Source organism: Bombina bombina, chromosome 2, assembly GCF_027579735.1.
Source record: "Bombina bombina isolate aBomBom1 chromosome 2, aBomBom1.pri, whole genome shotgun sequence".
NCBI lineage: Eukaryota > Metazoa > Chordata > Amphibia > Anura > Bombinatoridae > Bombina > Bombina bombina.
Genome location: NC_069500.1, coordinates 527,500,511 through 527,528,017, shown reverse-complemented (window position 1 = coordinate 527,528,017; position 27,507 = coordinate 527,500,511). Strand labels below are relative to the sequence as shown.

General features: G+C 38.8%; 1 protein-coding gene across 3 annotated transcripts in view; it reads right to left on the bottom strand.

The window, feature by feature from the left end:
- LOC128649208 (twisted gastrulation protein homolog 1) overlaps positions 1-18,261 on the bottom strand; it is a 165,672-nt gene extending 147,411 nt beyond the window's left edge. Inside the window, exon 1 of one of the 3 annotated variants that reach the window (XM_053702336.1) lies at positions 18,144-18,261. The gene's annotated coding sequence lies outside the window, so the exon portion shown is untranslated. Of the gene's footprint in view, positions 1-18,015; positions 18,034-18,127 lie in introns of those variants that run through there. The other 2 variants (XM_053702335.1, XM_053702337.1) reach the window with 2 other exon arrangements.
- Positions 18,262-27,507: the final 9,246 nt, after the last annotated feature.

The following is a 27,507-nucleotide window of genomic DNA, read 5'->3' as shown; positions in this document are numbered from 1 at the left end:
CTGCTGTGAATGGGGAACCAGTGAAGGGACTCACAGGGGGGTGCAGCGGATACAGAGCGTCGGGAGAGGTGGATTAGCCTAGCAGAGAAATTTAGGATGGATTGAAGAGGGGAGAGGTGGGAGAGAGGAAGGCCAGTTAGGTTATTACAGTAGTCAAGTCGGGAAATGACTAGGGAATGGATTAGCTGTTTAGTAGTTTCAGCACTCAGAAAAGGACACATTTTTGAGATATTGCGTAGGTGGTTGCAACAGGATGAAGAGAGCAATTGGATGTGGGGTATAAAGGACAGATTGGAGTCAAGTGTAACTCCTAGGCAGCAGACTTGGGGTGATGGGGAGATAGTGGTGTCACCAACAGTGATAGTAAAGTTAGAAACTGGAGTAGAATTAGATGGGGGGATTAGAAGAAGCTCAGTCTTGGACATGTTGATTTTTAGGTGGTGAGAGGCCATACAGGATGAAATGCCAGATAAGCAGTCACTGATGTTGGAAAGGACAGAAGGAGATAGTGCAGGGGTGGATAGGTAGATCTGAGTATCATCAGCATAGAGGTGATAGTTGAAGCCATAGCTACTGATATGCTTACCCAGTGAGGAAGTATAAATAGAGAAGAGTAGAGGGCCTAGAACAGAGCCTTGAGGTACTCCAACAAACAGAGGCAAAGGAGAGGAAGAGTTGCCAGCAAATGAGCCAGAAAAGGATCTATTAGAGAGATAAGAGTGGTTCCAGAAGAGGGCAATGTCACAGAGCCCAAGGGAGCTGAGAGTCCATAGGAGATGGGGATGGTCAACAGTGTCAAAGGCAGCAGATAGGTCAAGTAAGATATGTATAGAATAGTGGCCATTGTTTTTAGCAGGAAGAAGATGGTTAGTAACCTTGGTGAGGGCAGTCTCAGTTGAGTGTTGGGGACGGAAGCCAGATTGCAGGGAGTCAAGCAATGAGTTGGAGGATAGGAAGTGGGTTAGGCGATCGAAAACAAGTTTTTCCAGGACTTTTGAAGCTAGCGGAAGCAGTGATATGGGGCAGTATTTGCAGGAGAATTGGGGTCGAAGGAGGGGTTTTTGAGGATGGGGTGACCTTTGCATGTTTGAAGGATGATGGAAATGAACCGGTAGTAAGGGATCGGTTGAATATGTGAGTAAGAGCTGGGGTGAAGGTAGAAGACAGAGAAGGTATTAGATGTGAAGGGATAGGGTCAAGTGGGCAGGTAGTGTAAGGAAGATATTAGGGAACTCACTTAATTCTCAGTGGTTGGGGGGAAGGTACTGAGAGTGATTGAGAGGGTGACCGGGGGCAGAGATGAAAGGTTGCAGTCTTGTGGTGGGATGTTACTTTGGATGGTAAGTGTTTTGTTGAAAAAGTAGTCTGCCAAGTCTTGAGCACTAAATGCAGATGAAGGGGGTGGTGCAGGTGGATAGAGGAGAGTGTTGAAAATGGAGAAGAGACGTTTAGGGTTTGAGGATTATTATGTGGACTTGTGCCTGCCCATGGGGTGGTTAGTGTCTTGCTCTCTTTTTGAAAGTTTCAGCGCTTGTTTAGAGTGGGTGGTGTGTGCACAGTCTGTGTTGACCTCTGTTGTGCACTATCTGAACAACTTCTTGTTCATTCGACCTGCTGGGTCAGAGGATTGCTTAACCTTGAGGGACCGATTTTACTGTATGGCCAAGGAGTTTGGAGTGCCCATAGCTTATGAGAAGTCTGAAGGTCCAATTACGATGCTCAGTTTGCTTGGTGTTACCACTGATTCTGTGAGAATGGAATGCTGACTTTTTGCTGAAAAAGTGGAAGATCTAGTGGGAGTTATACAGTGTTTTTTTAGGGTTAACTAGGTTAACCCACATTTTGTTAAGCTCCTAAAAAAGCATAAGGAGAATATGAGGGTATGGCTGGCAGATTCTAATGGGTCAAACTTGATTCAGGAAAAAAGAGTCTCAAATAAAAAATTAGGTTTAGTGACAGATGCAGAGGGTAGCAAGGTTTTGCAGCCTTCTTTCAGGGTCAGTGGTGTTCAGGGTCAGTGGTGTGCGGCCGCAAGCTTCGACAGAGGCGGGTCTGATGAAGAACCATGTGTTCCTTTAACTTTTCCCCATACTTGTATCTTTATTTGTATAGAATAGAAAGTTGGAGAACAAATGTGTGGTTTTCTATACAGATGATATGGGGTGGTGTATATGTTGAATAGCCTAACGGCATCTTCTCCACTATTGATAAGGCTGTTGAGAGTGCTGGTTCTGCAGTGCTTGACAGTGAATGTGTTAATGAGCGCTAGACATATTCCTGGTGTATATAACTCCATTGCTGATGCCTTATCTCGGTCTCAGTGAGAGCAATTTCAGTAGTTTGTGCAAGAGGCAGAGAAGGAGGGGTTGGAATGCCCAAGCTTTTTATGGCAGCTTGGCAAGGAGGACTTACAGACCTGGTGAGGGCATCTTATACAAGTGTATGGATGTAACAATCCAGATACACAAAGTGTTGTTATTACAGCAAGTGATATTCCTACTGAGTTTTTCTTAGATAAGATAAATAGATTTGAAGTGCTTGAACAAAAACAACTCTTAATTACTAAATTAGTTGTATGTAATCCCAAGCAGTGATACATAAGTAGAAACTGTACCTATGTAAATATGCTCAGGATGTTAATGTAGTTATATGTTAGCTCTAGGGCTGCAACTAACGATTATTTTCATAATCGATTAATCGGCCGATTATTTTTTCGATTAATCGACTAATCGGATAAAAAGAGAATCAATAATAGTTTTCTATGTTTTAAATAAAATCCACATAATGAGTGTTACAAACATAAACATCAGACTAAAACTTTACATTAGCACAACTGTTTCTAAAAAAATTTAAGCAGCAGAGCACAGCTTTATAATTCTACAAAACAAAACCACAAACTGTTTGAAAAGGAGGTAGAACTAGAAAGAGTTAGACTATCATTGTTAATAACATTCTGTTATTCACTCTTTCAGAAACTTTGCATTGAAATGCAAACATCTCAACATGTCCACATGCTTCTGTCTAAGGCTGGTTCTCTGTTTGCAGCTATATTTCCTGCAGCATAGAAAAGGCTATTGAGGTGTATAAGTAGGGTTTTGCCAATTTCACCAAAGTGGGATATTTATCTTTGTTAGCTCTTCACCAATGCTAAGTGTTTTCTACCTTGGCAAGGGGCATCTCAATAAAGTAACCCTTGACTTCATTCTAACATAAAAATATCTTGAATATCTGTATGCAATGGTAAATAACTAGCTATAAGGTTAGGGGAAATATCTAGTACGCTCTAAAAATAACTAATATATACTTATAAAGGTTGAATCTGGTACACATTATCACAATTTATTAAAAATATAAAAAAACAAAATCAAAAGCGCTAAGGACTGTATATCAATAACAGGACAAAGCCTTACACATTTATTTATACAGTACATATAATCAGCAATAGCAAGCAATACGCTAATAATTGTGCAAACAGATAATAGTGCACATCAATTTAAATAACTCGCATCAATCTAGGGGCAAGGTGTAAACAACAAGCTCAGCACTATATCATGCAAAGCATTGTTCCAAATCACCAGATTTAATATAAACAATCCAAATGATGACTATTATATCTGGGTTGCACATAAGCCAGGGGTAGTTGTAAACGTATAGTGTCCTGAAAAAGTGAAAAGTAAACGTCTGTAGACGTCCTTTAAGCTAAGGAAATAACCAAAAAACACAACACCATGTGCAGGAGCTCAGTGGAGTGAAGCAGCTGGTGTTGTGCACAGACCAACTAATTGCAAACCGATTAATCGATTATGAGATTCGTTGACAACTATTTTCATAATCGATTATTATCGATTATGACGATTAGTTGTTGCAGCTCTAGTTAGCTCACTGTCAGTGTCTGCAAGACAGTGTGGCTAACAAGTTAACATGGTAGCAATTTAACATATTAAGCTGAGATGTCACAGTTTGAAATATAAACAGCATAACAAGTTCGCATATCATATTAGTCAGGCAAAGTTCTAAGATATTGTTTTAAGTTGTTCTGAGTTCGCTTACCAAGCGTAGATAAAAGATACAAAAACAACCTGTTGTTGTGTTGTTTGTACGAGCTGTGTGTGGTCCTGTGTGGAGCAGCAGAGAGCAGCCTGTCTGAAGTTTGCAGCGTGGAGTTGCGGAATGATCCGATGCGGCCGTCGGTGACGTCACCCGCCCAACAGCTGATCCAAAGAGTCCGGCGAGACTGCAACCGGAGGTTGCAAGATAGCACTTGTTGTAACGGTATAGCTGGTAAGGTGATCTCCAAGCTGGCATAGGTCAGAGGAAAGTTGATGGTCTCAGGAGGAGAAACAAGAAGTTAGGGTAAAGAGCAAAGTAACCGTATTTACGGAGAGGCTAGATATTACTGAACTGAACATTCAATACCAAGCAATGTTATAATACAAAGGTGTGCCTTATAAAGGAAATGCTGAATGAAATAGAGGCTGAGCGGTTTAACCCATAACTTCCCAAGGATATTACAATGGACCAATTAAGCGGTGTGGTTAGCCAACAAAGGCATTATAGAAGGTGAAGATAACCTGGGGCGGTATTATTGGAATGTATGTGGGACTGGTGGAAGGAAGGTTCATCTCCTTCAGTCTTCGAAAGACGCTTGGCAGCATTAGATTTTCGGTTTAAACTCTTGGGGCTGCCGGATGTGACAAAGGGTTTTTGTGTACCGCAAGTCTTGAAGGGTTTAAAACTACAAAAAATAAAAAGTAAGGATAGTAGGAGAGCCATTTCTTTTTCCTTGTTGGCTTACATTTTGAAAGTTTTGAACAAGGTGTGTGTTTCCCCATATGAGGCTTGTTTGTTTAAAACAGATTTTGTTTTGGTATTTTTTTGGAGCTTTTTGACTTTTTGAATTGGTGAGTAGGAATAAAAAATGTTTAGGGGTTTGGTAGACAATGATGTAATAGTTTTCTCCTTAAAAGTAGAGATATTCTTACGAAAGAGCAAGACGTACAAAGTGGGAAAGGGTCGATCCATATTTAGTTTTGCAAATGGTGCAAATGTGTCTCCTTGGGTGTCATTGTGGTAATTTTTGGTAATACAGCCGCAGTCTGATGATCCATTGTTAGTGCATCAGGACAGGGTTTCCCTCACTCATTTGCAGTTTAGGGCCATTTTAGATAAGGCATTAACTCAATTGGGCTTGCTCCCTGGGGAATTCGGGTCTCATTATTTCCGCATAGGGGTGGCAAGTGAAGCTTCCTTATTGGGCCTGGATGAAAGAGTGACACACAAAATTGGTAGATGGGGATCTAGGAGGTACTGTATTTATATTCGCTCTGAGTTGAGAATGTGATGATTTTAGTATTTTTTTCTTTTCTTTGGTTGGTGGGGCACTTTTACATATTTTGGGCTAAGAAAGCAGTAACTAAAAAGAAGACAGGCTTTAGTTGTGTTTCTCTGGGGCAGAGTGTGAGGTGAAGTGGTATGGAGTCAGAGGACTCAGGTGGGAATGGGTGTTATCTATGGTAGTAGAATATTGGGACAGATCTTCGCCACCAGATATACTGTTAGTTAAGCTGGAGGCAATGACATTGATTTACTGCCACAAAAGGTAGTGGTTAGAAGTATCAAAGAAGACTCGGGCAGGTTGATGGTACTGTATCCTCGCATGAGGATTGTATGGTCGGACATTGTCCCTCGTTTGTTTTGGAGGGCTGCCTGGGACATGGCAGGTGCGCACTCTATTTCTTTTTGGTATAAATCTCTTCTTATACGGACAGGACAACTGTGTATTAAAAATATTAATGAAAAATGAATGCAATTCTTCCCAAAAATAACAGAATATGCTATTATGAAAAGCATTAGACATGCGGAATAAGACACGGAATCTGTGAGCTGGAGGGAGTCGCAATTTAAACTAATTCATCATCTTTATCTGACCCGTTATAGAATTTCAAAATGGTCTAAAAATCCTCAGTATAATGTATGTTGTAAATGCACAAGTGAGAGGGCAGATATCCTGCACTGCGTGTGGTCATGCCCTAAAATTAGACAACCCTGGTGCAAAGCTAATTACTGGCTAAATAAGTTTCTAGATAAGAGGATAACGTTTTCAGATTTTCACAGTTTTTTTCTATTTTACGATCAATCCCATCTTAATACTGGTGCGCAAAATCTAGTTAATATGGTTATTTTGGCTACACAGAATCTTATATTAAGAAGCTGGAAGGAATCTAAGGCTCCTAGTATAGCTGAACTAGTCAACAAAATATACATGCAAATGACTTTAGAGTTGCATGATATAAAATTGTTTTCTAAATTGCGTATGAAGGTATTTTTCAAAATGGAAGAAAATTATTTTAGCATGGCCAACTGCAGTACAATTGCAATTTATTGCTCCTATCAGTAGATCGGAAACCTTTCTTGCTTTGTTGTTGGCAGACTTTCTCCCTCAAACTTGGTCGCCAGATATCAGGGCCTCGATCCGATATGCAGCGTCGCCCACAAAAGCCATTGACGCCGAATTTTGCGCGGGTTTGGTATCCTATATACGGCGTAACCTAGAAGTTACGCTCGTATATTTCTGCCTTCGCCCGTAGTTTTTTGGCCCATAGGCAGGTATACCAAACCCGCGCAGTTTGGTATCCAATATACAGCGTAAGGACTTACGTGGCGAAAATGGAGAAATCTTACTCCATTTTCATCTCGCCACAAAATGCAGCCGTAGTAAGCCTTACACTGTCTATTGGAGCCCTGTAACTCCCTAAACTGCCTGCAAAATAAAATCTAACACCTAACGCATGCGCAATGTCTATCTACCTGTCAACCGCGATCTGCTAAATAAAACCTAACACCTAACGCATGCGCAATGTCTATCTACCTGTCAACCGCGATCCCCCGCCGCAATTCCTAATAAAGTATTTAACCCCTAAACCGCCGCTCCCGGACCCCGCCGCCACCTACATTAAAAGTATAACCCCCTAATGTGATCCCCCTACACCGTCGCCAGCTACATTACATACCCCCTAATGTGAGCCCCTTACACCGCCGCCATCTACATTACCTACCCCCTAATGTGAGCCCCTTACACCGCCGATATCTATATTACTACCCCCTTGATTACCTAACCCATCTCCTACCCTGCGCAGCTATTAAAATTATTAACCCCTAATTTAATCCCCCTACACCGCCGCCAGCTATATTAATTACATTAACCCCTAATTTAATCCCCCTATACCGCCGCCAGCTATATTAATTACATTAACCCCTAATTTAATCCCCCTATACCGCCGCCAGCTATATTAATTACATTAACCCCTAATTTAATCCCCCTACACCGCCGCCAGCTATATTAATTACATTAACCCCTAATCTAATCCCCCTAAAGTAATTACCTCTATTACCAGCCCTTAAAAGGGCCTTTTGCGTGACATTGCCCCAAAGTAACAGCTCTATTGCCAGCCCTTAAAAGGGCTTTTTGCGGGGCATTTCCCCAAAGAAATCAGCTCTTTTACCAGCCCTTAAAAGGGCTTTTTGCGGGGCATTGTCACAAAGAAATCAGCTCTTTTGCATCTAAGCTAAATCCCCCTACACCGCCGCCACCTATAATAAATGTATTAACCCCTAATCTAATCCCCCTACACCGCCGCCAGCTATATTAACTATATTAACCCTAATTATATTAGGGTTAATATAGTTAATATAGTTATTATATATATATATTAACTATATTAACCCTAATATAATTAGGGTTAATATAGTTAATATTGTTATTATATTATATAATATTAAGTATAATAACCCTATCTAACTCTAACATCCCTAACTAAATTCTTATTAAAATAAATCTAAGTAATATTAATATTATTAATTAAAATATTCCTATTTAAATCTAAATACTTACCTATAAAATAAACCCTAAGATAACTACAATGTAATTAATAATTACATTGTAGCTATTTTAGGGTTTATATTTATTTTACAGGTAACTTGGTATTTATTTTAACTAGGTACAATAGCTATTAAATAGTTAATAACTATTTAATAGCTACCTAGTTAAAATAATTACCAATTTACCTGTAAAATAAATCCTAACCTAAGTTACAAATACACCTACACTATCAATAAATTAAATAAACTACAAATATCTAAACTAAAATACAATTAAATAAACTAAACTAAATTACAAAAAAAACCCCACTAAATTACAAAAAATAAAAAAAGATTACAAGATTTTTAAGCTAATTACACCTATTCTAAGCCCCCTAATAAAATAATAAATCCCCCCAAAATAAAAAAATGTCCCTACCCTATTCTAAATTAAAAAAGTTAACAGCTCTATTACCTTACCAGTCCTTTAAAGGGCCTTTTGCGGGGCATGCCCCAAAGAAATCAGCTCTTTTGCCTGTTAAAAAAACCACAATACCACCCCCCAACATTACAACCCACCACCCACATACCCCTATTCTAAACCCACCCAACCCCCCTTAAAAAACCTAACACTATCCCCCTGAAGATCTCCCTACCTTGTCTTCACCCAGCCGGGCAGAACTCTTCATCCGATCCGGGCGATGTCTTCAATCAAGCAGCAGAGAAGAAGTCTTCCATCCGGGCGATGTCTTCAATCAAGCAGAGAAGAAGTCTTCCATCTGGGCGATGTCTTCAATCAAGCAGCAAAGAAGAGGTCCTCCATCGGGGCGAAGTTTTCTTCCAAGCGGCATCTTCAATCTTCTTTCTTCGCTCCTCTGACGCGGAACATCCATCCGGCACAACAACTTCCCGACGAATGAGGTTCCTTTAAATGACGTCATCCAAGATGGTGTCCGTCGAATTCCGATTGGCTGATAGGATTCTATCAGCCAATCGGAATTAAGGTCGAAAAATCTGATTGGCTGATTGAATCAGCCAATCAGATTCAAGTTCAATCTGATTGGCTGATTGGTTCTTAGATATGAAATTCAAATACCCTGGTGCTCCGCGCCCACTTCAAAGTAAATTTTTCTGTGAGCTGACGTTTTGTATTGTTGTCCAATCAGTGCTTTAGCTACAACAAAAGTGCCATATGGGAAGAGTGCAGGATGTTAGAATTTCAAATCTATATTAAAAAGTTATAACGCATGTTCATTACAAATGATTAATTAAACCCCATCTAAAATATCACTAACATTCTGGAACTGTTTTAAAAAAAGGGAGAGTTTACCATCACTTTAACCACAAAAGGCACCAATGCACATTTATAGGTCTATATGTGTGTACCTATGTATTTATGTGTTTATATGTGTATATATGTCTGTAAATACACATATACATAAATACAGCATTGAGCGTGCTTCCATAGGCTCTTATGATGGCATAGCGAAGGGGGTAAGTAGCTCTGCGATGGGCAGCAGTTAGTAAATATATATGTATATCAGCATATACATACAGTATATAATTTACTGGGAACACACAGTTCCCATAGACTGCAATGTAAAGGCACTCCCACAAACATTAACCACAAAATACTGCCTAGTGCAGTTATTTTATTAAAAAATAAAGTTATTGCTATATTTCAGCTAGATTACGAGTTTGGCGTTATAATTGAAAAAGCAGCGTTATGGCCCTGCTATTACACGTTTTGTAGGTATAGGTGTACCATACACCTTTTAGCCAGTCACGCAACGTCAGTACCGCACTTTTAAAAAAGTCCTTTTTCAATGGGACTCCCATAGCGCCGGTATTACGAGTTTGCCTGGGAGGCCAAAAAGTGAGCGGTACACCCTATACTGACAAGATCTGTACTGCCATCTAAAGTCAGAAGTTATGAGTTTTACGTTACAAAGCTGTAGCATAAAACTTATAACTAAAGTGTTAAAAAGTACACTAATACCCATAAACAACATATTAACCCCTAAACCGAGGCCCTCCCGCATCGCAAACACTATATAATAAATGTATTAACCCCTAATCTGCCGCTCTGGACACCGCCGCCACTATTAAAATGTATTAACCCCTATTCCGTCGCTCCCCAACATCGACACCACTATAATAAACCTATTAACCCCTAAACCGCAAGCCCCCCACAATGATATTAAACTACAATTAAACTAACTACTAATTAAATTAAACTAAACTACACTTCAAAAAAATCCTAACACTACTTTGAAAATTAAAAAAGTATCTAATTATAAAAAAAAACTAAATTACAAAAAAAAACACTAAATTACGAAAAATAAGAAACAAATGATCAAACATAAAAAAGAATTACACCTAATCTAATAGCTCTATCAAAATAAAAAAGCTCCCCCAAAATAAAAAACCCTAGCCTACAATAAACTACCAATGGCCCTTAAAAGGGCCTTTTGTGGGGCATTGCCCCAAAGAATTCAGCTCTTTTACCTGTAAAAAAAAAAAAACACCCACCCAATAGTAAAACCAACCCCCCCAAATAAAATAACTATCTAAAAATCCTAAGCTCCCCATTGCCCTGAAAAGGGCATTTAGCTCTTTTACATGCCGAGACCCTAATCTAAAAATTAAACCAACCCAAAAACCCTTAAATAAACCTAACACTAACCCCCGACGATCCACTTACAGTTCTTGAAGTCCTGCTTGAAGGATCCATCCAGCAGGCAAAGTCCTCATCCATGCGGCAAGAAGTCTTTATCCGGGCGGCCTTTTCCATCTTCATTCAGCCAGCGAAGTCCTCATCCATGCGGCAAGAAGTCTTCATCCAGACGGCATCTTCTGTCTTCATCCATCCGGCACGGAGCGGGTCCATCCTGAAGCAGCTCTCATCCTATTAGCTGTTCCAATCAGCCAATAGGATTGAGCTCTCATCCTATTGGCTGATTGGAACAGCCAATAGAATGAGAGCTGCTCAAATCCTATTGGCTGATTGAAACAGCCAATAGGATTTTAGCAGCTCTAATCCTATTGGCTGATTGAAATCTTTCAGCCAATAGGAATGCAAGGGACGCCATCTTGGATAACGTCACTTGCATTGAAGTTCCAATTTACAGTGGTGACCGTATGAAGGGGACGCTACATGCCGGATGTTTCAGGATGGACCCGCTCCGTACCAGATGGATGAAGATAGAAGATACTGTCTGGATGTAGACTTCTTGCCGCATGGATGAGGAAAACATTTACTCTAGCCCCATAGCATATTTATTAGTCAACAATTTATACTCCCCGCCAATACCCCTTCATAGAGGCACTCAACAGGGTTGCCCATTATCCCCACTTTTATTTAAAATAGCACTAGAACCCTTAGCGATATATCTCCTGTCTATATTCCCTGGAATTGATCTTCACACTCACAAACTGCAAATTGCCCCATATGTAGACAATATGCTATCATTCATTTCAGACCCCCAAAAATATGTTCCCCAAAATCCTTGAGTTATTCAAAGGTTTGGATAATATACGGATATAAAAAAAAAATCAGCAAATCAGAAATTTTATGCTAAACCATACGACAGGAGAGGGATCATCCCCTCTATCCTTTCCATGTGGTCGACACATATCTTACCTATGCTGGGCATACATATATCGCGCCAATCCACATAAATGGTACGAATATAAATTCTACCCCATTATCCAGAAAATTAAGAGCGACCTTATTGCTTGGCAAAACCTACGACTCTCCTTGATGGGAAGAGTGCATATAATAAAAATGATCTTACTTCCTAAGATCCTGTACCCGATGCAGATGCTCCCACTCCGACCGCACCTTTCGCACATTTTTGTGGAAAAGTGGCAAACCGAGACTTAGTCTCACTAAATTGTACACGAAAGGCGGGACTAGGATTGCCGAACGTCCTCTATTACAATTGGGCGTCTCTGACAAAGTACATCTTGGACTGGAGATTAATACAAAACACTTCTCTCCCACACACTAGAGGAGACACTGCTACCCACAGATCTCACTACCCTTACTATCACATGCTACTCTCGCTGAAACTCTGCCATTTTTATTGAACCACCCAATGTTTAAAGACATACTCTTAACATGGCACGCTTTGGTAACTAAAAAACTGCATGGTTGTCCCTTATCCTACTCCCCTCTTCTACCGATGTGAAAACCCAAGATTTCTACTAGGCACATGGTACCCTGTCTTGACAACTGGAAAAGCTTAGGTGTCAACAATTTGAGCAAAGCCCTAGATAAGTCTATAAAGACAGAACTACCTTTTTACATCATCTGTCGAATCTACTCTATCCCACCAAATCAAAGATTTGCTTACTTCCAACTACGTCACTATATAAACTAGACTATGCGTAACTATAACATTTTGGGACCCTACATCATTAGGCCCCATATACGCTATGTTTAGTTCATGTCACTTTGCCATATCCTAATATATAAGATGCTATTACAGTCAGGGTTTCCCAGTGCACAGCAAGATCTTGAGAAAACATGGACCCTACTGATTTAATCTATAATAGTCTATAATATAATCCTACCTGATATAAACTATAATAGTCTGAAACTAGTTTGGTTAGCGACCCTAGCAGCAGATTTTAGAGAATTCCCAGATCAGAGTCATAATATCAAGATTATATCACCCCCCAATAGACTAAGTAAATGGAGAAGGGACTTCTCTAATGTATGTGGCAAATGTTCTTTCCTAGACCTCTGAATTTCTGCACTGCATTGGGTATTGTCCCAAGGTTCAAGATACTCGGAATCGGATCTCTTTCTGGGTTGTCCAGAATGTTGGGTCATCAACTGTCACTCTCACTCTCACATATCTTATTCTTAGAGCAACTTTCATGTATAAAAAAACATCAAAGGATGTTGGTTAATTGTTTTATTAATTAGCTAGAAAATGTATATTCTGCAAATGGCTACATAGGGAAGTGCTTCTGTCATTTTCTTTAAAACAATTGCTACTGAAAATATGTAATTTATGAACAGTTTGATACCTTGTTTGATGTTTCTGTACGGAACCCCATGCTTTATTGATTAACAACCAAAAACAACTTTTGTATCCATTTAAAACACTGTTATATATGTTGGAAGCAAATTTTAAGAGGAGAGTTGAATATATGGGAGTAACAAGATAAATGTGATTAGACCTTGGATTAATTTGAACCATATGACGCAGTATCTCTCGACTGTATTGAATGTTGAGGATTTGAGGATTCAATGATTTTATTAGAATGTTTAGTTCAGCATTAGTAACTATCCATGTATGTTTATGATAAGATAACTTTGTTAATGTAACTTTGGTTATTGTAATTCCTTCACCCTGTACCTGAACTGAAGTACAGGGAATACTACTGTCGATTTAATAAAAAAAAGAAAAAGAAGTATCAACATCTGAATAAATCTCTATGCTTAACTGGGGAAACCCGGTGGACTTTTTTGTTTGGACTTTGAAATTCGGTAACAATGGACTTCCTATCCTTACTTTTTATAAGAATATTTACTCACTTAATCCGTGCCTTCTAGGAATGTCAAATGGTTTATTGTATTCAGTGGTCTGATATTTAACAAATAAAAGTAAAAAACATAAAATATATACTAGACGTATTTTGGGGGCATTTGGGGCAAATTTATAAAATTAACAGAGATCGGATCAGAGTTCGCTGTAGCAATAACGAGCCACTTCTGATGGCTGATTCATTATCGTGCCCCCACAAAACGGGCAAATTTAGTGCTTCCCACTTTTAATGTAGCCCCAAAATATATATAAAGAGTTACAGCAGATTATAGACCCATACTTAAAGGGAAAGTCTACACCATAATTGTTATTGTTTACAAGATAGATCTAGATAATCCCTTTATTACCCATCCCCCAGTTTTGCATAACAGCACTTTTATATTAATTTATTTTTTACCCTCTTTGATTAACTTGTATCTAAGCCTCTGCACGACTGCCCCTTATCTCAGTGCTTTTCACAGACATACAGTTGAGCCAATCAGTGCAGACTCCTAAATAACTCCACGGGAGTGAGCACAATGTTATCTATATGACACACATGATGCTAGTCTGGCTAACTGTGAAAAACTTTCAAAATGCTCTGAGCTAGGAAGGCGGTTTTCAACCGGTTTAGAAATCAGTCTGAGACTACCTAGGTTCAGCTTTCCAAAAATACCACCAAGGGAACAAAGCAAATTTAATGATAAAGGTCAATTGGAAAGTTAAAAAAGAGAGTGGATAGTAAGGGGCGCTAAGAGCTGAAGATCTTTAGGAGGTAGTGTTTTTCGTTAATCTGCTATTATTGCATTAATATTAGTGGTGCATTGGGTGTAAGAAATTAATTTCTAAGTGATTCTACATATACACTCTAAACATGTTGGATAAATTTTAAATATTTTTAATAAAGGTTTAAAATTTCCCATTTATACATAGACACTTGTATTGAAATAATTATTAGAGACATCTCTCTATTATATTGGGGATCCAACCAACAATATCACAAATCAGCAAAGTTTATGCAATCATAAGAAATTCGTATGATATAAGAAATGTATCAGTTTTTGACAATCTATACAGTGTTAAAAATTAAAAATAGAAAATTGTAGCAGCCTTGTATATAAAAACAATGTATCAACAATGTATCAATCAATTGGAATGTTGTTTTAAAAATTGCATGCCCTCTCCGAATCATGAAAGTTTAATTTTGACTAGACTGTCCCTTTAATCAAATGTTCAGTGTGTTTCAAATATAATTATGACCTTCTTTATCCTCTAAGACTCCCAAGCACTAAAATGAAATTGCAATACAACAGTTCTCTCAGGATATGCATTTAAAATATCAAACTGTTCTTACAGGGGCACTGTGTTCCAGTTAATCAGTAAATATATTTGTTTTATTAGGGAAAGAACTCAGAAACATTAGTGTAGCTCTGCAACATGTATATTTATTATTTCATAATCCAATGTTTCTGCAATAGCAGAATGTGGTTCTATTTATTTTTAAAGATATATTTAAATATATATCTGATGGATTTTTTGTACAATATATATTTATATATAGGTATAGATATAACAGATATATATAGGAATATCTATTTAAAAATATCTAGAACATAAAGAACATTGGAATGTGAAAGAATGTACAGCACATACACAGTACAACACTTTATTAATATTAATATTGCATAAATATGATCTTTCATGTTTTCATCTACTTGACTGCAAAGGCTCCAATGCACACACACAAGTATATATATATATATATATATATATATATATATATTATATATATATATATATATATATATATATATATATATATAGGTGTGTTGCTGTGTGTATATATGTGTATATATGTCAGTAAATACATATATACACATATAAATACATATGTACACACATTAAACAGTATATATATATATGTGTGTGTGTGTGTGTGTGTTTATATGTGTATATATGTCAGTAAATACATAAATACACATATAAATACATAAGTACACACATATAAACACACATATATATATATATATATATATATAATATATATATACATACATACATACATACATATCTATATTTAGACTTGTATTTATATATCTCTATGTTAGAGCCATTTGTAGTCCTTTTTTCCCTTCTAATCACCTGAAACCCCTTATAAATTTTTATTGCAATTTTTTTTAAAATAATTGTTATTAGTGTTTATAAGTTGTAACTGTACTTTTAAATGTTTTTTGAATGTGTTTTGTGACATGTTTTTGACTCGGGTAACATTTAACCCAGAGCTCTGAAGTTGCAGTAATTGTAAATGTGTTTGCATTTACTTTCAACTTGTAATACGGCCGAGGTTTAAATTGTACACAAATGGCCTCAAAAACCTGATATCACTTGCGTGCAAATGATATTGCTCCAGTTGTACTCTAGCCCATAGGGCTAGACTTTATTAAAGCCCTACGGCTGCAAGTTCTCACAAGAACTTGCTCACCGTAATTTATCAAGCAGCGGGTCACCAGACCGCCGCTTCCCTAACCTCTTCGCCACCTCTAAGGTTGGCGAAATTCAATCTCCTCGGTCTAGTCAGACTGAGGAGATTGCCAGCTCCTGCCCGCGCTTGATTGGCTGTGCGCGGGCAGGGGGCGGGATTGCATGCAAAACGCAAAATTTTGCCCCCGCCACAGACGAGCTGAGGCGTACAGGGGCGTGGTATACGCACCCCTGTCTGCCTCAGCTTTAATAAATCTAGCCCTATAGTGTCAGTATGGCACTGGAACAATACTCATAAGTGTACTTAAATAGATTGTTATTTTTTTTTTACTTATTTACTTTATCATTTGATGTTTTTTTTATTATTTAAAGATCAATAAACAGTTCATTTGAATGCAGTGGACAGTAAAAAATAAATATCCCTGTCTTTCTCTCTCTATTATCTATGTGTTTGTGAGTCTGCCCACTTTCAGTATCAGTGACTTCTAAAAAGTAATCTTATACATACAGTACTGTATATATGCCTCAATTCTGCATGTTCTCTTACTGGCTATTAAATAGTAATGACCAGATATTGCATGGGAATCTTCTGCTTAAATATTTGGTTTATTAGTAGCAATAATATGTCTTTTATGCATGACTATATGAATATTATAATGTGTAGAAAACTATATCAACTTTCTGCAAATAAATCTGCCAGTCTTTTATTGTACAGTTATATTGTTCATGATTACCCTTGGTGAGATCTGTGATTGTACACTAGCGTACAGTAAATTAAGTATGAATCACAGAAAACTAAGGTTCAGCAAGTGCCTGTGATTATTTGCATTAATCCGGCTCCCAAGGGGTGGCTCTAGACCAGTGTTTTTCAACTCCAGCCCTTAGGGCGCAGTAACGGCAAGATTTTCATATCTGAATTAGAGCACAGGTGAAATAATCATATTATGGGGTGAGGCAGGTTAGTAACCATGGTTACTGATCAGATCATTATTTCACCTGTGCTCTAGTTCAGATATTATGATAATCTGGCCTGTTAGAGTGCCCTCAGGACTGATGTTGAAAAACACTGCTCTAGACAGAAAAAGTTGGGTCTGCACAAAGCCTGAATATCAAAGCTGCTAGTGAGAGACCTCATCTTGTAGGTTTTTTTTTAACACACTCCCTCTCCCTCCTTATCTCTCACCAAGTGTACTAGAAATGTAAAGCAGGCACTACTGTGAAAAATCAAGGGTATAAAGCACGTTTGAGATTCGGGTGCTACCGTAATGGATGGGCATAATACTACCAACTCCTGACCTTGTAGCAGCTTATTGTATCAACGCAGCTTTTAATATAGTTCCTGTAACACCCGTGATAAACTTACCAAGCTCCAGGGAGCCTTATAAAAACTTCTATAAACTATCAGATTTTGCCACAGTTATAGTAACGGTTTTGAATTTTCCTGTTGAGAACGTGCAATGTTTTTGTTTTTGCTATGATGATGTGCTTACAGCAGATGGATGCTCCTAGTCTGAATACAATGAGATAAGGAGAGCTTTCTGTATACGTTTATCATTTATTAACCTGATGAACAATATAGTAATTCATTTTAAACATGACAAGTAACAAAGTAACGTCATCTGGTGCATGCTCGCTTGTAGAAAGGAGCCTGGCCAGGAATGTGCAAACCACAGGGTAAAACTGATTAGATGACTTGATATGGGTTGAAATTACTTCACATCTTATTTTACAGAGGCCTCATAATAAATATTACTTAAGTTACATAACCCCTAAAGGCTAGCACAACATTTCCAGTGCTTGCTTGGGGTTTAAGTTGTTGTTTTGTTTTCAATAACGGCAATAAAACTTTATTTAGTGCCACAATGTAAAGACATGCATCCATGGGCAATATATCCATAATAGGCCCATAAAAGTGTCTTCTGTTACACAATAAAGTTTTGTTTTATCTCATGCTCTCAATAATAGCACAAATCATGCACCACCTTACCCCTGCTCTCTGACCAACTTACCCTTTGTAGTGTAATGTATCCATAATAGGCCCATAAAGTGTCTTCTGTTACACAATAAAAGTTTTGTTTTATCTCAATGCTCTCAAATAATAGCACAAATCATGCACCTTACCCTGCTGACAACTTACCCTTTGTAGTGTAATGTATCCATAAATAGGCCCATAAAGTGTTTTCTGGTACACAATAAAGTTTTGTTTTATCTCAATGCTCTCAATAATAGCACAAATCATGCACCATAACCCTGCTGACAACGTACCCTTTGTGGTGTAATGTGCCTGCAGTTCCAGGTCACAGAAGAGCTCCTCTTCTGCTGCTTTCCTGAAGACTGTGTTAGTAAAAGGCAGATTTGGTGGCAGGATGATGGGAGAGCTGTGGAGGAGGGGAGGAGCTGGTTGTTTACTGAAGTATGTCTAGTCTTTGTGTCAAGGGACAGAGAAAGAGGGCTGAGAGGGAAGGTGGGTGATAGAATCTTATGCACAAAATAATCTGTGCATGTAAGAAAAGAAAGAGAAACTGAGGAATATATTTGCAGAGTGAAAAAAAAGGCAAAAGAAATAACATGTGGAAAAGATTACAGACTGGATGTGGCCCAGAAAAATAAAGTGAGAGGGGAGGGATCATGGAAATGGCTTATGGGGGATGGTGTTAAAATAAGACACAGGATGAAAGAGACTGGTTTTAGAGAGCTGGGAAGTCATAGGAAAATCTAAAACACTGTGTAAAAACTCAAACATGTATTTCAAAATGTGTCTTCAAACCCATAACTTGCCCGATGTAATGTACTGTTTGGGATTGTTATATACACAGAAAACAAGTATACAACAGTAATAAGGAAGGCTTTATTAGACTTACATTCATGGGTTACACGTGGCTTGTAAAGTAGGTAACTAATCTTTTTGATAAAGCAACAGTAAGGCCTCTGAGGTGGGAAAAAGACACATATCCACCCATAATATCAAGCTTTGTACATTACAGCAGCCTCATTTTGCCAACATCTAGTACTTAAAAACCATCCTAAGTATCACTGAGAGCAAGAAGGGTCAGGTGCTACCACCCTAACTGTACCATTTGTCTGCAATCTGATCCTGAGTCTGGGTAATACAAAGTCACTTTTACTCCCCCCTTCATCCTACAGGAAAAAGAGACCCCTCATTATGAAGAGGAATATATCACATTGTTGATATACAGATGGTGACTGTTCTATAGATAACAGGTTGGGGTAGGAAGGGGATGAGCACTGGACTTGTACAGCCTATCTCTGCCAAAACAACCTATTTTAACTCATTAACATTAGACAAAGACTAGAGAGTTTGCATTTTATAATCCTATAACTCTCAAGGTATCACCTTTTATTTGGGGATTTCACTTATCTGTGTAAAATGCTTTCCTCAAACTGAATATATTTTACAATCGTGCCTCTCCTTACACCAGCCTTGCACATTTAAATACTTATTACAAATAGTTTCATTATATCCCGCACTCCTGTTTAACCCTTAACCACATTACTTTTGGTACTCTTAAATTGCACTCAGGCATATTATAGTTTTCTATTACACCAAGCCTCGTTATACTGAGTTTTACATTACATCAACCTCATTATAAAATAATACTACTTCAATACCCTCACCCTCATTATACTTAATTCTCAAACATCAAAACTATTCTACCAGTCTCCATATACTGAGAACTGACATTACATAGAGTTTTTTTTTATAGTGAACATTCCTATGTTAACATAGCCTCTATATACTGAGATCTTCTATCTACACACAGCCCTTATATATATAGATTGTCCCATCATTCTACTCTGTTTTTAGAAACATATTTACAGTCAGAAATGCACATGTTGCTATTACAAATGTAAAAAAAATTCATGCCAACAAATTGTGGTGCTAAAAGATCTAAATAGCATCCTAAAAACTGTGGCAGAACTTGGTATCCCACCTTGTGAGATTCTCACTGCATGGAGTTGAACATTGAAACAGAAACAGTATCATATGGACATCAAATGCTACTTTCACATCACAGCACCTCCCTACATCTGTGTCTGCCTTCTGACCATCTTCTTGTTACAGGAGGGTGCACCCTGGTTGTGACTCAATTTTACTAACACTTTTAACCCATTCAGTGTCACACGCTGCACAATGAACTTGTCAACACTTTTAGGGTTAAATTACAAGTGGAGTGCAATCATTAACCAGTGATTACAAGTAGCTGGTTATTGCTACCGCAAGTTCGCAGAAGCTATAGCGCTCAGATAATTAGATCTCTGGTTAATTTTCTAAAAGTGTCCCAATGCCCTCATAATAGAGGGCATTGTAGTTTTTAATTAAAAAAAAGTAGCATTTTTCTAAAAATGAAAAACAACTGCACTAAGCAGTTTTTGGGGGTCTAAAGTTGGTGGGAAGTGGGGTGTTATAAAAAAAAGGCACTGAAAAGTGCCTTTTAAATTGCGGTCTATGGAACTGTGTGTTCTCATAGACCGCAATGTAAATATATGTATATAATTATATACATAAATATCTATGTGTTTAATATGTGTAGATACATATATTACACATATTATCACATAAATATGTATGTTGTATGTAATCATATACAATATATTTAAAGTGCTGCCCATCGCTGCGCTACTTACCCCCCCTCGCTGTGCGAGATTCTGATGCTGTCTGTGCTATTTTTTTACAGGTAAAAGAGCTGTTTAAACTTAGGGCAATGCCCTACAAAAGGCCCTTTTAAAGGCTGTTGGTAGTTTATTGTAGGCTAGGGTTTTTTTTATTTGGGGGGGGGGGCTTTTTATTTTTTTAGGGTTATAGATTAGGTGTAATTGTTTTTATTTTTGATAATTTAATTTATAATTTTTTTTGTAATCTTATTTTTTTTCGTAATTTTAATATTTTTTTTGTAATGTTAGATTTTTAGTTTTTTTTCTAATTTGTAATTTTGTATTTTTAATGAGTAGTTTTTTTTTTATTTTAGAATTGTAAAGGTTAGGTTAATTTATAGTTATTGTAGGTTTATTTTTATTTCACAGGTTTATATTTTGTTTATTTAAATATAAATTATATTGTAATTGTTATTTTTTGTTTATTTAAATATAAATTATATTGTAATTTTAATTTAAAGTTAGGGGGGTGTTAGGTTTAGGGGTTAATAGTTACATTTAGTGTTCTTGCGATGTGGGGGCTGGGAGGTTTAGGGGTTAATAGGTTTATTATAGTGGCGGCGATGTGGGAGGCCGTAGGTATAGGCGTTAATAATTTTATTTAGTTTGGCGATGTCAGGGAGCGGTTGGTTTAGGGTTAATAACTTTTCTCTTATTGTCAGCAGATGTCGGGGAGCGGCGGGATTAGGGGTTCAATCAATTATTTAGTGTCGAGGAGTGGCAGATTAGGGGTTAATCACTTTATTAGTGTTGGCTATGTCGGGGAGCGGTGGATTAGGGGTTAATAACTTTAATTAGTGTCGGCGATGTCAGAGAGCGGTAGATTAGGAGTATTTAGACTAGGGGGTTAATGTATTGTTTAAACGTAACTCTTCTTTCCCCCATACACATCAATGGGGGTTTGTGTTACGGCAATCTCCATTTCCCACTTCAGGGTGTTAGTTTTTTTTCTAACATTTTTCCCCATTGATGTCTATGGGGGAAAGCAAGCACAGGAGTACGTCAAATCAGCCCTCGGCTTTTGTGCAGTATGGAGCTTAACGCACAGTAATTCGTAATGGCAAGCGCCTATGGAGATTGAAATAACGCAATTTTTTGGCGTTATTTTCAACACCCTGTTTAGTGCAAAACTCGTAATCTAGGCAAATGTGACCACGAGTTTGCGATTTACTTGTAATACCAGTGGACATTATCATGCGCTGGTATTACAAAGTGGAGCACTAATACCGCTTGCTTGCAAGCAATATTTAGAGCTCCACTTGTAATCTGGCCCCTAAATATGGTAATTTAACTGCAGTTTTTAATTAATAAACATCAAAAAATTTATATCAACAGTTGTATCTGAAACATTATTACACTGATGATAAGGTAAGTACTCATGCATTACACTCAGACGCTTTATAGCAGGAATTCCAGCAATGCAACACACAATTACATCATTACTGAGTAGTAATATCGGCACCTAGTCTGTTATACTGAGCATCCCTGCATCATATACGCCTCATTATACTATCATTATACATTGCACTCATCAAGAAAGGGTAAGATGAACAAGTCGCGCCGGAATGGGTTTTTTCCGCACGCGATATGGTCTTTTCACAATCAATTTCCGTTGCGCAGCTATTACAAGTCTTGAAAAATGTTATGTAACAATCCTTTCCACGCTCGAAGACCTGTAATTAGCAGTTTTCCGCAACATAAAGGTTTCACGAAAAAACTTAAAAAATACATTACAATGTACACTTATTACTCATATTAACACTGTCAAGTAAAAATATATTTAAAAAAAATAGTGCGCACAAAAGTTATAAGGGCTCAAAGATACGAGATCTCGGGTGTTAGAAAAAAAATCAGACGCAGGGATTTTACATTGACATACATACACATACATAGAGAAATATGGATTTATGTGTATAGAGATGTGTTTAACTATCGGAGATAATAAAAAAGATTTTACATTACAATCTATGCACATTAAACAATATCGCAGAGTGATTTTCAAAGAGATATTCGCATAATAGATCTCGAGATATCTAGACATATATATGTCTAGATATGTCGCTATAAATAGATATATCAGTCAAAAATGATCACATATATAAATAGTTATTTATAAAAACAAAATAGAACATTTTCCGTTATGTAAACATTTTTCACAATATGAATATTTGCTTTTCATGTACACTTTTCGCGGAGAATACGTCATGGGCTTTGCGCAACAGATTAGAGTTTTAGTGTTTTTTTTATTTTTTATTTGTCTTCTACATTGACCTGCTATGGGGAATTATGTAAACGCACATGCGATTTGACTGTTTGGATTATGCCGGCTTAACGCTGTGCGCAAAAACACAACTTTATGCTTACCTGATAAATTTATTTCTCTTGTGGTGTATCCCAGTCCACGGATCATCCATTAACTTGTGGATATTCTTCATTCCCAACAGGAAATTGAAAGAGGACACCCACAGCAGAGCTGTAATATAGCTCCTCCACTAAACTGTCATAGCCAGTCATTCGAACGAAAACAAAGCAGAGGAAAGGAGGAACCATAGGGGTGCAGTGGTTACTGTAGTTTAAATTTAAAAATTACCTGCCTTAAAATGACAGGGCGGGCCGTGGACTGGATACACCACAAGAGGAAATAAATTTATCAGTAAGCATAAATTGTGTTTTCTCTTGTAAGGTGTATCCACGTCCACGGATCATCCATTACTTGTGGGATACCAATACCAAAGCTAAAGTACACGGATGAAGGGAGGGACAAGGCAGGAACTTAAATGGAAGGAACCACTGCCCGTAAAACCTTTCTCCCAAATATAGCCTCCGAAGAAGCAAAAGTATCAAATTTGTAAAAATTTTGAAAAAATATGAAGCGAAGACCAAGTCGTCGCCTTGCAAAATCTGATCAAAGAAGCCTCATTTTTAAAGGCCCAAGTGGAAGCCACAGCTCTAGTGGAATGAGCTGTAATCCTTTCAGGAGGTTGCTGTCCAGCAGTCTCATAGGCTAAGCGGATTAAGCTTCTTAGTCAAAAAGAAAAAGAGGTTGCCGAAGCCTTTTGACCTCCTCCTCTGTCCAGAGTAGACAACAAACAAAGCAGATGTTTGACGAAAATCTTTAGTAGCTTGTAAGTAAAACTTTAAAGCACGGACCACGTCCAAATTGTGTAACACAAGGATGGAACAACACAATCTCTTGATTGATATTCTTGTTAGATACCACCTTAGGTAAGAACCCAGGTTTGGTACGCAGGACTACCTTATCCGTATGAAAAATCAGATAAGGAGAATCACATTGTAAGGCAGATAGCTCAGAGACTCTACGAGCCGAGGAAATAGCTACCAAAAAAAGAACTTTCCAAGATAAAAGCTTGATATCTATGGACTGAAGAGGTTCAAACGGAACTCCTTGAAGAACCTTAAGAACCAAGTTTAAGCTCCATGGTGGAGCAACAGGTTTAAACACAGGCTTGATTTTAACTAAAGCCTGACAAAATGCCTGAACGTCTGGAACATCTGCCAGACGCTTAACTAGCTGACAATCCTTTTTCCAAACCTTCTTGGAGAAAGATAATATCCTAGCAATCCTGACCTTACTCCATGAGTAACCCTTGGATTCACACAATAAAGATATCTACGCCATACCTTATGGTTAAATGTCCTGGTGTCAAGCGTTCAATCTCCAGGCAGTCAGCCTCAGAGAAATTAGATTTGGATGGTTGAAAGGACCCTGAAGTAGAAGGTCCTGTTTCAGAGGCAGAGGACCATGGTGGAAAGGATGACATGTCCACTAGATCTGCATACCAGGTCCTGCGTGGCCACGCAGGTGCTATCAGAATCACTGATGCTCTCTCCTGCTTGATCTTGGCAATCAGGTCGAGGGAGCAGAGGAAACGGTGGAGACACATAAGCCAGGTTGAAAGACCAGGGCGCTGCTAGAGCATCTATCAGTGTCGCCTTGGGATCCCTGGACCTGGATCCGTAACACGGAAGCTTGGCATTCTGGCGAGACGCCATGAGATCCAGTTCTGGTTTGCCCCAACGATTAATCAGTTGTGCAAACTACCTCCGGATGGAGTTCCCACTCTCCCGGATGAAAAGTCTGACGACTTAGAAAATCCGCCTCCCAATGCTCTACACCTGGGATATGGATAGCTGATAGGTGGCAAGAGTGAATCTCTGCCCAGCGAATTATTTTTTAAACTTATAACATCTCTAGGGAACTTCTCGTTCCCCCTTGATGGTTGATGTAAGCTACAGTCATGATATTGTCCGACTGAAATCTGATGTACCTCAGAGTTGCTAACTGAGGCCAAGCCTGAAGAGCCTTGAATATCGCTCTTAGTTCCAGAATATTTAATGGAAGGAGAGACTCCTCCTGAGTCCACGATCCCTGAGCCTTCAGGGAGTTCCAGACTGCACCCCAACCTAGAAGACTGGCATCTGTCGTAACAATTGTCCAATCTGGCCTGCGAAAGGTCATACCTTTGGACAGATGAACCCGAGATAGCCACCAGAGAAGAGAATCCCTGGTCTCTTGGTCCAGATTCAGTTGAGGGGACAAATCTGTGGAATCCCCGCTCCACTGACTGAGCATGCATAGTTGCAGCGGTCTGAGATGTAAGCGTGCAAATGGCACTATGTCCATTGCCGCTACCATTAAGCCGATTACTTCCATACACTGAACCACCGAAGGGCGCGGAATGGAATGAAGAACCTGGCAGGAATTTAGAAGCTTTGATAACCTGGACTCCGTCAGGTGAATTTTAATTTCTACAGAATCTATCAGAGTCCCTAGAAAGGAAACTCTTGTGAGTGGGGATAGAGAACTCTTTACCTCGTTCACTTTCCACCCATGCGACCACAGAAATGCCAGTACTACGTCCATATGAGACTTGGTAATTTGGAAGTTTGACGCCTGTATCAGGATGTTGTCTAAATAAGGGGCTACTGCTATGCCCCGTGGCCTTAGGACCGCCATAAGTGACCCTAGAACCTTTGTAAAGATTCTTGGGGCTGTAGCTAATCCCAAGGGAAGAGCTACAACTGGTAATGTCTGTCTTAAAAGGCAAACCTGAGAAACCGATGATGATCTTTGTGTATCGGAATGTGAAGATAAGCATCCTTTAGATCCACTGTAGTCCTGGATCAGTGGTAGGATGGTACGAATAGTTTCCATCTTGAACGACGGAACTTTGAGGAATTTGTTTAAGATCCAAAATTGGTCTGAAGGTTCCCTCTTTTTTGGGAACCACAAACAGATTTGAGTAAAAACCCTGTCCCTGTTCCTCCTTTGGAACTGGATGGATCACTCCCATAACTAGGAGGACTCGTACACAGTGTAAGAATGCCTCTCTCTTTATCTGGTGTGCAGATAATTGTGAAAGGTTAAATCTCCCTTTTGGGGGGGAAGCTTTGAAGTCCAGAAGATATCCCTGGGATATAATTTCCAGCGCCCAGGGATCCTGAACATCTCTTGCCCACGCCTGGGCAAAGAGTGAAAGTCTGCCCCCTACTAGATCCGTTCCCGGATAGGGGGCCGTTCCTTCATGCTGTCTTAGAGGCAGCAGCAGGCTTTTTTACCTGCTTACCTTTTTTTTCCATGTCAGGTTTGGTCTCCAGACCGTCTTGGATTGAGCAAAGGTTCCCTCTTGTTTATTATTAGAGGAAGTTGATGCCGCACCTGCCTTGAAGTTTTGAAAGGCACGAAAATGAGACTGTTAGGCCCTAGATTTGGACCTGTCCTGAAGAAGGGCATGACCTTTTCCTCCAGTGATATCAGCAATAATCTCCTTCAACCAGGCCCGAATAGGGTCTGCCCCTTGAAGGGAATGTTTAAGTAGCTTAGATTTTGAAGTCACGTCAGCTGACCATGATCTAAGCCATAGCGCTCTGCGCCTGTATAGCAAAACCAGAATTCTTAGCCGTTAGTTTAGTCAAATGAACAATGGCATCAGAATAAAAGAATTGGCTAGCTTAAGTGCTCTAAGTTTGCCAAGTATGTCATCCAATGGAGTCGCTACCTGTAAAGCCTCTTCCAGAGACTCAAACCAGTACGCCGCAGCAGCAGTGACGGGGCAATGCATGCAAGGGGCTGTAGGATAAAACCTTGTTGAATAAATATTTTCTTAAGGTAACCTCTAATTTTTTATCCATTGGATCTAAAAAAAAAAGCACAACTGTCCTCGACAGGGATAGTAGTACGCTTTACTAGAGTAGAAACTGCTCCCTCCACCTTAGGGACTGTCTGCCATAAGTCCCATGTGGTGGCGTCTATTGGAAACATTTTTCTAAAAATAGGAGGGGAAGAGAACGGCACACCTGGTCTATCCCATTCCTTATTAATAATTTCTGTAAACCTTTTAGGTATTTGGAAAAACATCAGTACACACCGGCACTGCAAAGTATTTATCCAGTCTACACAATTTCTCTGGCACTGCAATGGTATCACAGTCATTCAGAGCAGCTAAAACCTCCCTAAGCAACACGCGGAGGTGTTCAAGCTTAAATTTAAATGTAGAAATATTAGAATCAGGTATCTTTCCTGAGTCATTAACATCACCCACTGACTGAAGCTCTCTTTCCTCAGCTTCTGCATATTGTGAGGCAGTATCAGACATGGTTCTTAAAGCGTCAGTATGCTCTGCATTTTGTCTCACCCCAGAGCTATCTCGCTTACCTCTAAGTTCAGGTAGTCTGGCTAATACCGCTGACAGTGTATTATCCATGACTGCCGCCATGTCTTGTAAAGTAAACGCTATGGGCGCCCTAGATGTACTTGGCGCCATTTGAGCGTGAGTCCCTTAAGCGGGAGTCAAAGGGTCTGACACGTGGGGTAAGTTAGTCGGCATAACTTCCCCCTCGTCAGATTCCTCTGGTGATACATTTTTTAAAGACAGAAAATGATCTTTATTGCATAAAATGAAATCAGTACATTTGGTACACATTCTAAGAGGGG